Below are 15169 nucleotides of genomic sequence, written 5' to 3'. Positions count from 1 at the left end.
AAATCAATGGGGCTATTTGTGGAGTATGGTAATATTTAACCTGAAAATGGATGGCTCAGTCTGGCCCATAGTATTCTTCGGGGGGTTGGGGGAGAGCCATTTTTATGTCAGATCAATACAGAATCAGCCAGGCAATGAGCTCCATGCATGACCAAATCTTATTTTATAATGATCTTAATATCAAATTATAGTGGTCCTTGGAAGGTCACACAGCCCATGCAGCTGATTCTATTTCACACACACAAGAAGCATATATTTCTTCTAATGGATACTGCTATCATTCAGCCATTCTACTTAATTTTCCAGCTCACAACAGGAGGAAGATCCAACCACGAACGTCAAGGTGTGGGACTGACTAATTACAAACGCCAGATTTTCAAAGGTATTTAGTCATCCAAATATGTAACTAAGAACCTCCCTGGATTTTCAAAAGAGCCTAAGCAGTTCATTTATTTCCATGGCAATTAGGTGCTGAACCAACTTAAGTGCTTTTGAAAATCCAAGTAGGCACCTAAATCCCTTTGGCAATCTGGCCCCAACCCATCAGGGAAAGTTAATTTATTTTGAGTAATGTACTTTTAACCTGCAGTTATTAATATTCAGAGAAGGTTTGTATGTGTATGAGGCCTGGTCTACACTACAGAGTTAGGTCGAAGGAACCTGCCTTAAGTTGACCTGTTAATGTATGTGTCTACATTACTGGGGTCCTTTACACCGACCTAAATCACCTCTAATGTCACCTTCTGTAATCCACCTCTGGGAGAGGCGCAGCCCTTAATTCGATTTTCATGAGTTGACTGCAATGCAGATGCAGTGTTGTATAATTTGACTTAATTGGCCTCCAGGTGGTGTCCCACAATGCTCATCTGTGACCACTCTGGAGATTATTTTCAACTCTGCTGCATTGCAGCTAAGTACACATGAAAAAGACCCTCCCCTGCTAACGCCCCGGGAATTTTTGATTTCCCATTTCCTGTTTGATCAGCATTGGGAATGTGCAATTGAGCACAGCTGATCATGGAGACTACACACCCCAAATGTGCTTCAGCCTGGTCTGCACAGGAGGTGGTGGATCTCATCGTTGTGTGGGGAGAAGGTCTGTGCAGGCAGAGCTCTGATCCAGCAGAAGAAATGCTGACATCTGTGCAAAGATTGCTCGTGGAATGGGGGTGAAGGGCTACACAAGGGACACACAGCGGTGCCGTGTGAAAATAAAAGAACGTCACCAAGTGTACCAGAAGGCAAGGGAGGTGAACAGTGATTCTGGTGCTGAACCCCACACGTGCTGGTTCTACAACAAGCTGCATGTGATTCTCGGGGTGACCCTACCAGCACCCCCACAAACAACATGGACACCTCACAGGTGTGTGAGTCTAGGGACAACAGGGAGGACGATATGGTGGATGAGGAGTAGGAGAATGGGAGACGGGAGCAGTGAATCCATTCTCCCCAAGAGCCAGGAAATATGTTAACCCTGGAGCCCTGTGGGTCACAGGACATCACAGTGGCCAACTGTGATGCTGGGGAAGACACCTCTGGTGAGTATACAGTTACAATCAGAGTCCAGTTAAACTTCAGCAGGCACACACATGCAGTGGTATTCCATGTTTTCTGTGGAGAAAAAGCAAGGCACTGTGGTTCTCTGCTTACAAGAGGCCACTCCAGCGATGCAGAGGGTGCCCCCCGGAAAAGACTGTTTATGTGGACTGGGGTAGCCCCGGGACTTCTCCATGGATAGGAAACTTTCATGGAGGTACTCTGCAATCCTTTGCAGAAGGTTTCTGAGCAGACTTTCACTGATTAGAAGAAGAAAGAGAATGCAGGAGGACATGTTCACTGAGATAATGAATGCCTCTGGGACAGCTGAGACAGAGCTGAGAGCATGGAGGATTTCTCTGCCTGAGAAGTTAAACATAGACATGGAGAGCAGACAAGCTTCCCATGAGTGTGCAGCACAGGATGAGATGCTTCAGACTATGCGGGACCAATCAGACATGTTGAGGCATCTGGATGAACTGCAGGAACAGAAGCAGGAGGGTAGAGTCCCTTTGCAGACCCTGGTAGACAGCCAGACAGCATCGCCGGGCACAGAATCACCCTCCCCCAAGCGTTCCATAAGGTGTGGGAGAAAAGTCCATTATCCCTTTCACTTAACTCAGGGGGAGGGTACAAGGTACAGAAGGCACCCATTCACAGACCTTTGATGGTCTAGAATGAGGTGCTGTGTTACACAGCTGAAAATGTTTCTCCCGTTCCAACTTTACAATGCCTTTTCCCCAAGGCTACCTTTTCTTTCTGTTCTCCCTCTTTACTTATGTTTGTTAAATAAAGTAAATGGACTTGAGAAATAAATGTTCTTTATTGAGTAGAAGCAGTGGGCTTGGGCGGGGGGGTTGGCTTTACGGGGACAGTGATACAAGCCAGGTGAAGCTTTGGGAAAGCACATGCAGACAAGCAGCTCACATTACTGTGACTCATTACTGAAACGGCTTTTCAAAGCCTCGCGGATACGCAGCACCCCTTGCTGTGCTCTTCTTATTGCCCTGGTGTTTGGCTGCTCAAAAATGACTGCCATGTGATCTGCCTCAACTGCCCACCCCTACAGAAAATTTCCCCCCTTTTTTTTCACAAATATTATGTGCACGCATCAGGCAGCTATAACCATGGGGATGTTCTCTTCACTAAGGTCCAACCTTGTTAGTAAAACTCCTCCAGCGCCCTTTTAAATGACCAAAGGCACATTCAACCACCATTCTCCACTTGCTGAGCCTATAGTTGAACTGTTCCTTACTGGTATACAGACATCCGATGTATGGCTTCCTGAGCCATGGGAGCAATGGGTAAGCTGGGTCCCCCAGGATAACAATAGGCATCTCAACATCATCAATGTTCATTCTGTGGTCTGGAAAGAAAGTCTCAGATTTCAGCTTTTTGAACAGACCCAAGTTCCTAAAGATGCGCGCATCATGAACCTTTCCCGACCATCCTACATTGATGTTGGTGAAACGCCCCCTGTGATCCACCAGCGCTTGCAACACCATTGAAAATTATCCCTTTCGGTTTATGTACTCTTTGGCAAGGCGTTCTGATGTCAAGATGGGGATATGCGTACCATCTATCTCCCCACCGCAATTAGGGAACCCCATCGTGGCAAAACCATCTACTATGTCCTGCACATTTCCCAGACTCACTACCCTTCGTAGTAGAAGTCGATTAATGGCCCTGCACATTTGGAGCACAGCAACCCCCACAGTTGATTTACCTATTCCAAATTGATTCCCCACTGACCAGTAATTGTCTGGCACTGCAAGCTTCCAAATAGCGATTGCCACTCACTTCTGCACTGTCAGACTAGCTCTCATTTTTGTGTTGCTGAACTGCAGGGCAGGGGAAAGCTCTGCACAAAGTTCCTGGAAGGTGACTTCTGCATTCGAAAGTTCTGCAGCCACTGCTCGTCATCCCATACCTGCAAAACAATGTGGTCCCACCAGTCAGTGCTTGTTTCACAGGACCAGAAATGGCGCTCAACAGAGTGCAGCTGCTCTGTGACTGCCAGCAGCAACTGTGAATTGTTTTTTTCAGTGGCATGCAGCAGGCCTGTTTGCAGGACATCGCTATGTTCCACACGGCAGACCCTACTTTGGCTCAGGAAATACTGCAGGAGAAGGCACGAGGTGTTTGAGATGCTCACAGCAAGAGTGCACAACTGAGCAGGCTCCGTGTTTCTGGGCGTATGGCGTTCGCGTGACAGTTTTAAGGCACGAAAGTCATTGGGATGTTTGCCATTAATATGAGGGAGGGAGGACAGTACATCATGGGATGCTGACCCAATGTTTCCATTCTCCCCTGCAACAAAGTTTTGTCCCATGAGGCATTGCACAAACTTCCCAAAACACACTGCAGCAAGTTGCACTTTGGGATAGCTACCCAAGATGTGCTGCTTTGTGCACTGATGCAGGTGCTGCTAGTGAGGATGCACTCCTTCAAAACAATAAGCATGGTGTGGCCCTGCACAATCGACTTAATTAATTCAGAGGCTCGAGGTCGAATTAGATAAAGGCGACTTAATTTTTTAGTGTAGACAAGTCCTTAGTCTAATTGGTAGTCACTACTCCTTTTTTTAGAACTCCGTCAGCAAGTGGCAAATTTCCAAATATCTTTGTGATTTCTGTCTTTTTTTCCCCTGAGTTTGGATACAGTGTCAATTTTACTATGTTATTATTGGTATTGTGGTAGGGCCTATGGGCCCCAGTAATGTACTAGGCCCCACTGTGCTGGCCAATTATAACCAGTTAGCATATATTTGAATCTTAATGAACATTTGCTTGACTAAGCTGAAAACTTGGCCAGACTTTCTATGAGTATAGTTAGGGCACTACCAAATTCATGGCCATGAAAAACACATCACGGACTGTGAAATCTGGTCTCCCCTGTGAAATCTGGTCTTTTGTATGTTTTTACCCTATACTATACCAATTTCACGGAGGAGACCAGAGTCTTGACCCAAAAGGGAGTTGCAGGGAACACAAGGTTATTTTAGGGGGGGTTGTGGTATTGCCACCCTTACTTCTGCGCTGCCTTCAGAACTGGGTGGCTGGAGCGCAGTGGCAGTCGGCCGGGCACCCAGCTCTGAAGGCAGCACCCCACCAGCAGCAGTGCAGAAGTAAGGGTGGTAATACCATAGCATGCCACCCTTCTGCGCTGCTGCCTTCAGAGCTGGGCAGCTGGAGAGTGGTGGCTGCTGACTGAGAGCCCAGCTCTTCAGGCAGCAGTGCAGAAGTAAGGGTGGCAGTACCATACCAGGCCGTCCTTACTTCTGCACTGCTGCTGCTGGGGGCAGCTCTGCCTTCAGAGCTGGGATCCCAGCTAGCAGCCGCCACTCTCCAGCTGCCCAGCTTTGAAGGCAGCGCTGCCGCAGAAGTAAGGGTAGCAGTACTGCAAATCCCTCTACAATAAATTTATAACCCCCTCACAACTCCTTTTTGGGTCAGGATCCCTACAGTAACAACACCATGAAATTTCAGATTTAAATAGGTGAAATCATGAAAATTACCATTTTTAAAATCCTATGACCATGCAGTTGACCAAAATAGATGTGAATTTGTTAGGGCCTTTGGTACAGTGTTTCGAGGACACTCATTTGAATTAACATGGTTTCTTAACAGAAGTGTAGACAAAACAGCGCTGAAAACATAGGCACCAACTCTGTGGGTGTGGAGCACCCACGGGGGAAAAATGGTGGGTGCTGAGCACCTGCTGGCAGACCCCCATCAGCTCCTGCCCCCCACCCACCCGCAGCGCCTCCCGTCTGCCGGTGGGCCCCATGGATCAGCACCTCCCTCTTCCTCCCTGTGCATCCCACCAGTTGCGAACAGCTGTTTTGCAGCGTGCAGGAGGCTGGGGGGGAAGGGAGAGGAGCAAGGATGTGGCACGCTCAGGGGAGGGAGCAGAACTGGCTGGGAAGAGGTGGGGCGGGAAGAGACGGGACAGGGGTGGGGCTTTGGGGAAGGGTGGAGTGGGGGCAGGACATGGGACAGTGCCAGGGTTTGAGCACCCCCCTGGCACTTTGGAAAGCCTTTGACTGGAAATAAAAGCTAAAATTAAATTCTGTTATAGACCATTCGTTAGCTATAAATAATCCCTACAAATGTAATAATCAGTTATAAATAAACATAAGTTAAATTACAAAAGTTCAATTACATTTTAGTTCTTTGAGCACTGAAAGGGACTAAATCAAATAAGTCAAATTTACCAGCTATTGGCTTGATACTCAATGACATCAATTGCTATAGTCTTTTTTGTTACTTAATAGTTTTTCATGCATATTTCTCATACACTGATCATCACAATGGGAGTGGAATGCCTCATGGATCCTCCATGAAATATGCCATCTTGGTTCTCCTGTGAAATGACGAAATTACAGAAATGTTCACGTGACAGATAAGAGATAAGCAGTCACTGTGTAAAATAATACTTGAAGGTAAGATACACCAACAATAGCCATGGACTTCTCACCCTGATTTGACATTCCCAAAAGAACTGCAGCCAAAAGCGTGAGCTATCATATGCCATGAAATGTGATGACCATGCCAGTAAATCAGTATACCTGGTACTGTAAGGTTATTGGAGAAGACAAAGCCTCCTAATAAGGCAGCTTTCCTGTGGATAAACAAATGTCTGAGTACTAAAAGAATTGTTCTTCCAGCAACCTAGTAAATTCTGCCCTCTCTGCAGGTAGCTAAATCTCATGGGAGCTATCTATGATATAATCTGCGTAAAGTATATATAGCCAGATTTATTTAATCTCATTAGATGCTTCTTTGTAACAACGATTCCAGGGGTGACCCAATAATAATTATTCCAAACCATTCAGAACTTCTCAAATACGTAAATGAATTGGCAAAGACACCCAACCATCCTTTCTACTGCTGTCCCCACTGGGACAATGGATATTTGGGGGTAGAGAGGGTTATCATTCAGCTGTGTAGCTGATTAGAGCACACATTCAGTTCTTTGATATACATACGCAGCATTTGGTAATTTTTCAGTAGAGAATATGTGCATCATATGTTGTCATATGGTGCTACCTTTTGATTAGTTCTACCCTTTTTTCCCAGCACACCTCCATACCCTTTCTCCCCAGGCCTTTTCTTAGAAGTACAGTTCCCGCCCTTGTATAACTGCCAAGCTCTTTGAGTGAACTCTCTGTTGGAAACAGCAGACTATGACTTGGCTGAGAAGTAGGAAACAAAGCCAAGAAAAGTGCTCCCACTGTGCAAAGTCCTTAGAAACAATGAGTTGATATCACATAAGAGACTGCAAAATAGTCTGACAACCTATGGAGAGATAATAGGTATTATTAATGCCTGCCACACCCAACTTTTCATTTCACAGGCCAGGTGAATAAGATTCTTCTTTGCAACTGTAAGTAAAGCCACACATCTACGATTTCATCTGCGTGTAGGAGGGGGCTCCCTTTTAGAAATATTACACCATATTTGGAGGCTGACACCCTCCTAATGATATGATTAGTCACTTAGAAATCCCAGTGGTGTTGTTACTAGATTCTAAGCTCCATTTTTAGGAATCTGGTCTTAGATGATCCCAAAGACAAGAACTGCTTCAATCCTCAATTCAGTTTATTTTCTTAGGCATTCTGTTTATTTTTTATTTTTACTTTCTTTTAATTTTATCAATTTTTAGAAATAGCCTCATTATGGAATAACATTTCAAGCAAGTTTTTCTACCTTCTGAACTTCCCTTATTCTTAAAAATTTTCTTTCTAGACTTTCTTAACTCATTTCACTGAGGTTTTATCACCAGCTACTTTCTTGTGTCTTTTAATCTCACTAATAAAAAATCCAGGTTAGACCCTTTTAGAGCGTGTATGTTGTGCTTTCCATCCTGACTCAACCGTGGGGAATTAATTTTCTAAAATCCATTTGCTTTCTGTATGTTTGGCAGACAACTGCTTCAAAGAGTCCCATTTGTGTGTGGGTGGTTTTGGGGTGTTTTTGGATTAGGGTTCAAAGTAAAAAAAACTGTAAATGGTTTAGGAAGTAACTCAGAACCTGATAGTAGAGTGAAGTGTCTGTCTCAAGCTTGCTGTTTTACTCTGTGGCTTGGGAAGTCTGCAGAACAGTTCTCCTCTGACCTCTGAGGAAACTTGAGGGTAGCTGGAAGAAGCCCAGGGCTCCATGGCTAGAAGAATTGTTGACTCAGTGTGGGGTTATTAAGAGCAAAATGGGGGAAAGAGTGGATATCCTTGGAGTGCTATGAGATCTACTCATAAACATAATTATAGGTTAAGCCTGATGAAACAGTTCAAAACAGGATGTGCTGAAGCACACAGCCTTCCCTTGCAGCTCTTCCACATGTACCTTGTGTTTGGCAAAGCTCTATCTACACCTGCATCAGGATAAACAGCTGCAGGCCCTTGGTATGAGAACACCACAGATGCTACACATTTCTTTTTAGAGGCTGGGTGGTGGTGGTTGTTGTTGTTCTAAATATTGGATATCAAGAGTTATCATGTGAGTGTGGTGTTTCTCTCTCTCTCTCTCTCTCTCTCATATCTCCATTCTCCTCTCCCCTTTAAGCCTACCAGTTGTGTACCCACAACCCTGGTAATTGCACTCATGCAGCTGATAGGATAATCAGATAACAGGAATTTATTGGCCCACGTTACTTTTCTTTTAATAATTACTTTGTCTCTACTAGTATTTTGGCACCAAATAAGTAACGATCTTGTTGTAGGATTATTGTTACTTCACTGATATTGATTGCTTTCTTTAGGAGGATGAGGATTAATCCTCTTCCCATGTCAGAATATTAAATTTACTCAGAGTTGCACCCAGTTCCAAATTTGTCACTACAGTGAAAAATCCAACTCAGCAACTTTCCATATTGCACAGGGCATTTGGATTCCCTAGTGTTGGTCCCATGTCATCCAACATTCCTGCTGTACATAGGATGGGTGAAAACTGAAAAGGTTCTAATTAAAATGAGAACCAACCCAGAAGTTCACCCATCCTTTGAACTGACTGTGAACTTTACCCCGGCACTTCCTGTTTTAGTGGTTACAGGGGAAGAAATAATTATTTACTATTGTTAGTATTTCTAAAGCACTCGTGGCCATAGTGTCTAGGTACTATTATGTAACGTTAGGAAAGAGACAAGTTCTTTCATTTTCCCCCTTGAATTAAAGCTGTTTACTTTTGAGAAGTTAAGTCCAGGTGGTTATTTCCAGTAGTAGCATTGCCAATCTGCAGCAATTTAATGGCTCATATTCTAGGAGCAGGCCTGATGAATAAAGCGAGGCTGACCAAGAGTTCTTGCCCCCCTCAACTCTGTTGGCAGTGAGTTCCACAGCTGAGAACACTCTTTCTTTTTCTAAGCACTAAAACAGCAGGGCTAGTTGCAGTGTTGCCAAACACAACCATTCAAAAGTCATGAGATTTTAAAAATAATAATAATAAATGTTGAGTTCTTTTTCTTTGCCTTCTGGTTTTTGAGTCTTTAGGGTGCACTCAGAACAGATTTTCCAACTTGTCTTTGCAAGCTTGAGGGCTAGAAGCTTACTGTTTTTAAAAATGAAAGCTGAGACTCCCATGTAACTGCTTGATTCTGGGAGCTGGGGCTTAAAGAAAAACACCAGAAATGGTGAGATTCCTGATTAAATCTTGAGAGTTGGCAATGGATGTTTCCGTTAAACAAGAAAACAGAAAAACTTGTGATGTGCACTAGCCAGGGCCATGATAAAATGGGAAACACTCAGATTCCCTACAGGCTCCAAGTCATCACCACATAGCTCTGTGTCAGCACCTAGCACCTCATGCTGAATGCCTGCAACAATCCCCTGCAGTTGCAGGTTTAACCGCACTGCTAGTGTGGGCTTGTCAAACAGCGTACCGTTAAAGAAGCTGCTCTCACTGTCTTTCAAGCAGGCCCATAACAGGACCAAAGAGAACTCTCTCTATATATTTTGCAGGATGGAAGGACATGGGCTTTTGTGTAAATGTGTTGAGGGAGTGGGGTTGTGCTCATTTAGTGCAGCATCCTGACCATTCAGTGGAGTAGAGCATCCAGAAATACCATATTTGATAGGGAACTTGAGGCTCTGAGAACATAAAACCTGCTATCTTCCCCTAGGTCCTCTAAGTGATCTTAGACTCTGAGTCATGACAACATGGTTTACTGGTCATAGGTCCACACCAGGAAAGAAGTGGGGGGAAATAAAAGGGTAAGCCACAACCTTATACCTCACAATTGCTAAAAATTGCTGTGAACATCCCTCTTGCTGGGCACATGGGGTAAAAAGAACTTGAGCCCACATCGTTAAGAATTTCTTCTGGCCATTTCTGTGTGACTGGGTATTACCACATGTCATGCAAGACAGAGGAGTGGATATGTGACATAGGAAAGCTACCCCTTGTACCCAGGCCTATTAAAACCACTAAGCATGCTGTCACAACAGAGCAGAGCTTTTGCCACCCAATGGTAGATTATTGGACCTTGAAGGTGTATCACTGAGTCCCATCAAATCCAATAAATTCACAGATACTTGGACTGATTGGATTATCTCAAGGAGTAATCATCTGCCAACCGTGATTTTAATTTCAAAATGAATAGGAGACTTTGGGAAAAACATGGAGTGAAGCGCTATCATCACTCTATCAACTCCAGACCAATTGGCTGGCTGATTTTCAAAGGGTTGGAATGATTAATAATATTTGAAGTTATGAATATTAAGGTGGGAAACCACCAAATAATAATTTAACCATAAATGCCTTTATTAAATCCAAAGGCCAAATGGTACTTATACATTTGCTCTAACGTACCTAAAAAGCCTAAAAAGCAATTTGCTACACCCAAACAGTAACAAAACATTTATAAAAAGAAAAGGAGGACTTGTGGCACCTTAGAGACTAACCAATTTATTAGAGCATAAGCTTTTGTGAGCTACAGCTCACTTCCTCAGATGCATAGCGTGGAAACTGCAGCAGGCTTTATATATACACAGAGAATATGAAACAATACCTATTCCCACCCCACTGTCCTGCTGGTAATAGCTTATCTAAAGTGATTTCCAGCACAAATCCAGGTTTTCTCACCCTCCACCCCCCCACACAAATTCACTCTCCTGCTGGTGATAGCCCATCCAAAGTGACAACTCTTTACACAATGTGCATGACAATCAAGCTGGGCTATTTCCTGCATAAATCCAGGTTCTCACATCCCCCCCACCCCCATACACACACAAACTCACTCTCCTGCTGGTAATAGCTCATCCAAACTGACCACTCTTCAAGTTAAAATCCAAGTTAAACCAGAACATCTGGGGGGGGGGGGGGGGGGGTAGGAAAAAACAAGAGGAAACAGGCTACCTTGCATAATGACTTAGCCACTCCAAGTCTCTATTTAAGCCTAAATTAATAGTATCCAATTTGCAAATGAATTCCAATTCAGCAGTTTCTCGCTGGGGACACCATCACAGGGCCTAATAACATCAGCCACACTATCAGAGGCTCGTTCACCTGCACATCCACCAATGTGATATATGCCATCATGTGCCAGCAATGCCCCTCTGCCATGTACATTGGTCAAACTGGACAGTCTCTACGTACAAGAATAAATGGACACAAATCAGATGTCAAGAATTATAACATTCATAAACCAGTCGGAGAACACTTCAATCTCTCTGGTCACGCGATCACAGACATGAAGGTCGCTATCTTAAAACAAAAAAACTTCAAATCCAGACTCCAGCGAGAAACTGCTGAATTGGAATTCATTTGCAAATTGGATACTATTAATTTAGGCTTAAATAGAGACTTGGAGTGGCTAAGTCATTATGCAAGGTAGCCTGTTTCCTCTTGTTTTTTCCTACCCCCCCCCCCCCCCCCCCAGATGTTCTGGTTTAACTTGGATTTTAACTTGAAGAGTGGTCAGTTTGGATGAGCTATTACCAGCAGGAGAGTGAGTTTGTGTGTGTATGGGGGTGGGGGGGATGTGAGAACCTGGATTTATGCAGGAAATAGCCCAGCTTGATTGTCATGCACATTGTGTAAAGAGTTGTCACTTTGGATGGGCTATCACCAGCAGGAGAGTGAATTTGTGTGGGGGGGTGGAGGGTGAGAAAACCTGGATTTGTGCTGGAAATCACTTTAGATAAGCTATTACCAGCAGGACAGTGGGGTGGGAATAGGTATTGTTTCATATTCTCTGTGTATATATAAAGCCTGCTGCAGTTTCCACGCTATGCATCTGAGGAAGTGAGCTGTAGCTCACGAAAGCTTATGCTCTAATAAATTGGTTAGTCTCTAAGGTGCCACAAGTCCTCCTTTTCTTTTTGCGAATACAGACTAACACGGCTGTTACTCTGAAACAAAACATTTATAAGTATTTCATCAAGATACTTACGGGCTAAACCCAGGGGTGCTTAGACCCATATTGGTCGGCTCCAGTTGGTCAGGCAGGTATTCATAATGAACCCTTTAGGAGTTTACTTTTTATACCCTTTAACAAATAAGTGATGTCATTGGCAGTTACTAACTTCAGCTAAAAAACAATTTGAGACCGTTCACCCTTATTTCCAGTCTTAATCCAGTTAAGATTTACAACCCTTCTCTCTTCCCAAGGCCCTTCCTTCCCTCCTCCTTGCTGTCCAACCATTTTCCCATTGCACCTGGGGTGTGGGTTGGGAAAGAGGCGTGTTGGCGCATTTTAAGACACATTCTCATTGTTTGATTTAAAATCATCTGCAGACACCCCTGTTGGTCAGAGGCCTTGTTTTTAAAAACTTCCCTTTATCTCAATAGTTATTCTTTGAACCAGACATCCTCTCTACTTCATTCCTTCTGGCCTTATCACTTATTATTTCAAGGCCTGCCTCCTACTTACTGGTCAGGGCCTTTTTTTATAACACATATATATTTCTTTAACCAAACTTAAGCTAACTTTAATTCTTTAATTTTATACTTATCCTACACAAGGTTTCATTAAATACTTTTGCAAACCTCATTAAAGCAGCACAGCAAATGGGATAAGTCATTCACAACTATTTCTCACTGACCAAGTGTATGTCTACACGGCAACATAAGCACACAGTTAGGGGGACTTAAGCCAGCTGACCTGTGTGAGAGAACTCAGGGCTTGAACATATACACTGATTCTTAACCCTTCTTTCAGACTTTTCTAACCTGGGCTCAAACCTGGGGCTCTAACATCCATACTGCAGCATGCAGACCCAAGTGAAACCAATCATATCCCAGACTTCCTAGGACCATCACAAAATATTACTAAAAGAAAAGGAGTACTTGTGGCACCTTAGAGACTAACCAATTTATTTGAACATAAGCTTTCGTGAGCTACAGCTCACTTCATCGGATGCAAATATTGCTGTGCTCTTCAAAATCTTTGTGAAGCCAGAGGTGAGCCATTTCCTCCTGAATGGACCTGTGACAATGAGGGGCTGCTGAATGGGTACATTCAGGCAGAAAGTGCACCTCCCACAGCTGGATGCACCCAGGCAATAGAAAACAGTTATGCTTTCTGCTCCCACATTATGGACTTGCATGACCTCAATGAATGTGCTTTTAGGGCAGGAGTGATGGGGCTAATTGATTGGGTTCAGTGCTTGGGAGGGGAGGGGGCTTGGAATTGCCAGACAATGTAGTTGTGAATGGCTTAGGAAAAGAAGGGCACGGGTGATTCACAGTATGGATTCATGTAAGGAAGTGACTGAAGTGTGGATTGCTGTACCTAACTGTATACAGCAATAGTATTTGCTTACTAATTCCTAATCGTTCCTGATCATGTTCCTTTATTATTGCAAATCATGGTTGTATGATAGCAAATTTTCTTGATGATGTCATAAAATACTTTGTTTATAAACCTGCGTTAAAACAGTACAACAGTCACCCGTTGTCAGGCAGGCCAGCTGCCATCACAACACCCAAACACCAGTGACAAAAGAACATTTCCAAAACAAACAAAAGTGCATCAGCAAGTACAAACAAGACAGAAACCCCCTAGCACTGCATGTCCCCAGGCCCCACATTCTCCTTTCCCTTCTTTCCCCATTTTCTGTGCACTTGACACTGGGGGCTGGGGGTGGAGATATCAACTGGAGCGGGGGTCAAGGCAGAGGGTTGCCTGGGGTTTAGTTGTCCTGCCCAAACACTCAGAGGGCCTGATTGCACCGGCTACCTAGACATGGAGTTTTCCAAGCTGTTTCTGGACTGAGGGTACGTTACAAGGGAATCAGGCTGTGGGGTTGAAGAGACAGCAGGAGCTGCTAATCTTGAAGTCATGATTGAGATGAGCGCTCAAACAGTTCTCTCTTTAGAGCTCTGTCCTCCTCCCTTAGCCACCGTTCCTGTCTAGGAACTGCCTAGCAAGTGCCTGGTCCCATGCGGGAACCCTGTCCTCCAGCTGTGCAGCGAGCCTCAGCCTGTCCTCTTGCCTGTAGGCATGCCTTTACTCCAGTCTTCAGTCCCTCTGCTCCTGGTATGGGACCTGCTTGTTGGCCTGCTCAAGAACTTCAACCATCAGTTCATCGCAGAAACACTTCCTCTTGGAATGGTCCGTGAAGAAACACTGGGCCAAGCCTGTGGCTGAATACATGAAAACTGGAGTGCAAATCACATGAATACCAAGGACTTAGGACACTAAACAGATGATCAATCATGAAATCTTATAATACTAAATTATATGGGGAAATTTGCCTCTTGTCTTTCTGTTTCCATCTTCTACATTGTAAGTCTTCTGGGACAAGGCTTGTTTTTATATTTGTATCTTCTTGTACAGTGCTGAGTACAGGCTCTCACCTGAGGAATAATAATAGTAATAGCTGACATAACTCAGCTAGGGTCACTGAGCCATCAAAAAGCCCCTGGCTTCACTAGTCATGATTCTGAAACCGGATGGATACACCTGTTTTGTAGGGGTTACCATAAAACGAATAGTCATTGTGGCAGATGCCTTTCCAATACCCAGTATAGATTATTGAAAGGAGAAGCTTGGGGATGGTCTAGAATGGACCATAATTGACTTAACAAAGACGGGGTGCAGGCTAGAGTCTGCTATTGTAAAATTAACTTAGATCACATGGGTTCCTGATGTTGCCTGTCAGCATGAAGAATGCGCTAGCTACATTGTGGAGGCTGATTAATGGAGTGCTGACAGGTCTGGACAAATTTGCAGTGGCCTATAAAGACAACACAGCCATGTACAGTCAGAGAGAGGATGCTTTCTTACCACATACAAGGACAGAGTTTATCAGCAGGACCTGATGCTCAAGATAGAAAAATGTGAGCTTGGCATGGCTGAGATAGCACATATAGGACACACCATGGGGAGTGGATAATCTAAACTGGAACCAGGAAGGTAGAGACTCTTAAAAACTGGCCCATATCCACCACTAAATGCCAGATGAAGGTTTGCACAGGGACAGCAGCTACCACTGCAGTTTTGTGAGGAATGCCATCATTATGTAAGCAGGGAAATGGTCCTGCTATTGTGGGGAACTTTCCTGGCTTCTGCACTACCCTGGTGAAATGGGCTAGCGAAAGGATCTGAGTCCTCGCTCCCACTTCCTTTACCCAGAGGCCTCCCTGCCCTTGAGGACTCCCCTTCCACTCTCCTGACTGGCAGAGTCCTCGTAACC

The 15169-nt window shown here is 44.3% G+C and overlaps 1 protein-coding gene across 12 annotated transcripts in view; it reads left to right on the top strand.

Annotated features, from left to right (window-relative positions):
- LOC140916039 (putative ferric-chelate reductase 1) overlaps positions 1 to 15169 on the top strand; it is a 139168-nt gene that overhangs the window by 48568 nt on the left and 75431 nt on the right. For 2 of the 12 annotated variants that reach the window (XR_012160386.1, XR_012160379.2), the window contains exon 17: positions 846 to 2322. The exons of 5 other annotated variants lie outside the window; for them this stretch is intronic. The gene's annotated coding sequence lies outside the window, so the exon portion shown is untranslated. Of the gene's footprint in view, positions 1 to 306; positions 383 to 845; positions 2323 to 15169 lie in introns of those variants that run through there. 5 more of the 12 variants (XR_013636182.1, XR_013636181.1, XR_013636180.1 and 2 more) reach the window with 5 other exon arrangements.

Source organism: Lepidochelys kempii, chromosome 8 (assembly GCF_965140285.1).
Source record: "Lepidochelys kempii isolate rLepKem1 chromosome 8, rLepKem1.hap1, whole genome shotgun sequence".
NCBI classification, from domain to species: Eukaryota; Metazoa; Chordata; order Testudines; family Cheloniidae; genus Lepidochelys; species Lepidochelys kempii.
Note: the sequence above shows the minus strand (reverse complement) of the source record. Positions and strands in the feature narration are given on the sequence as shown.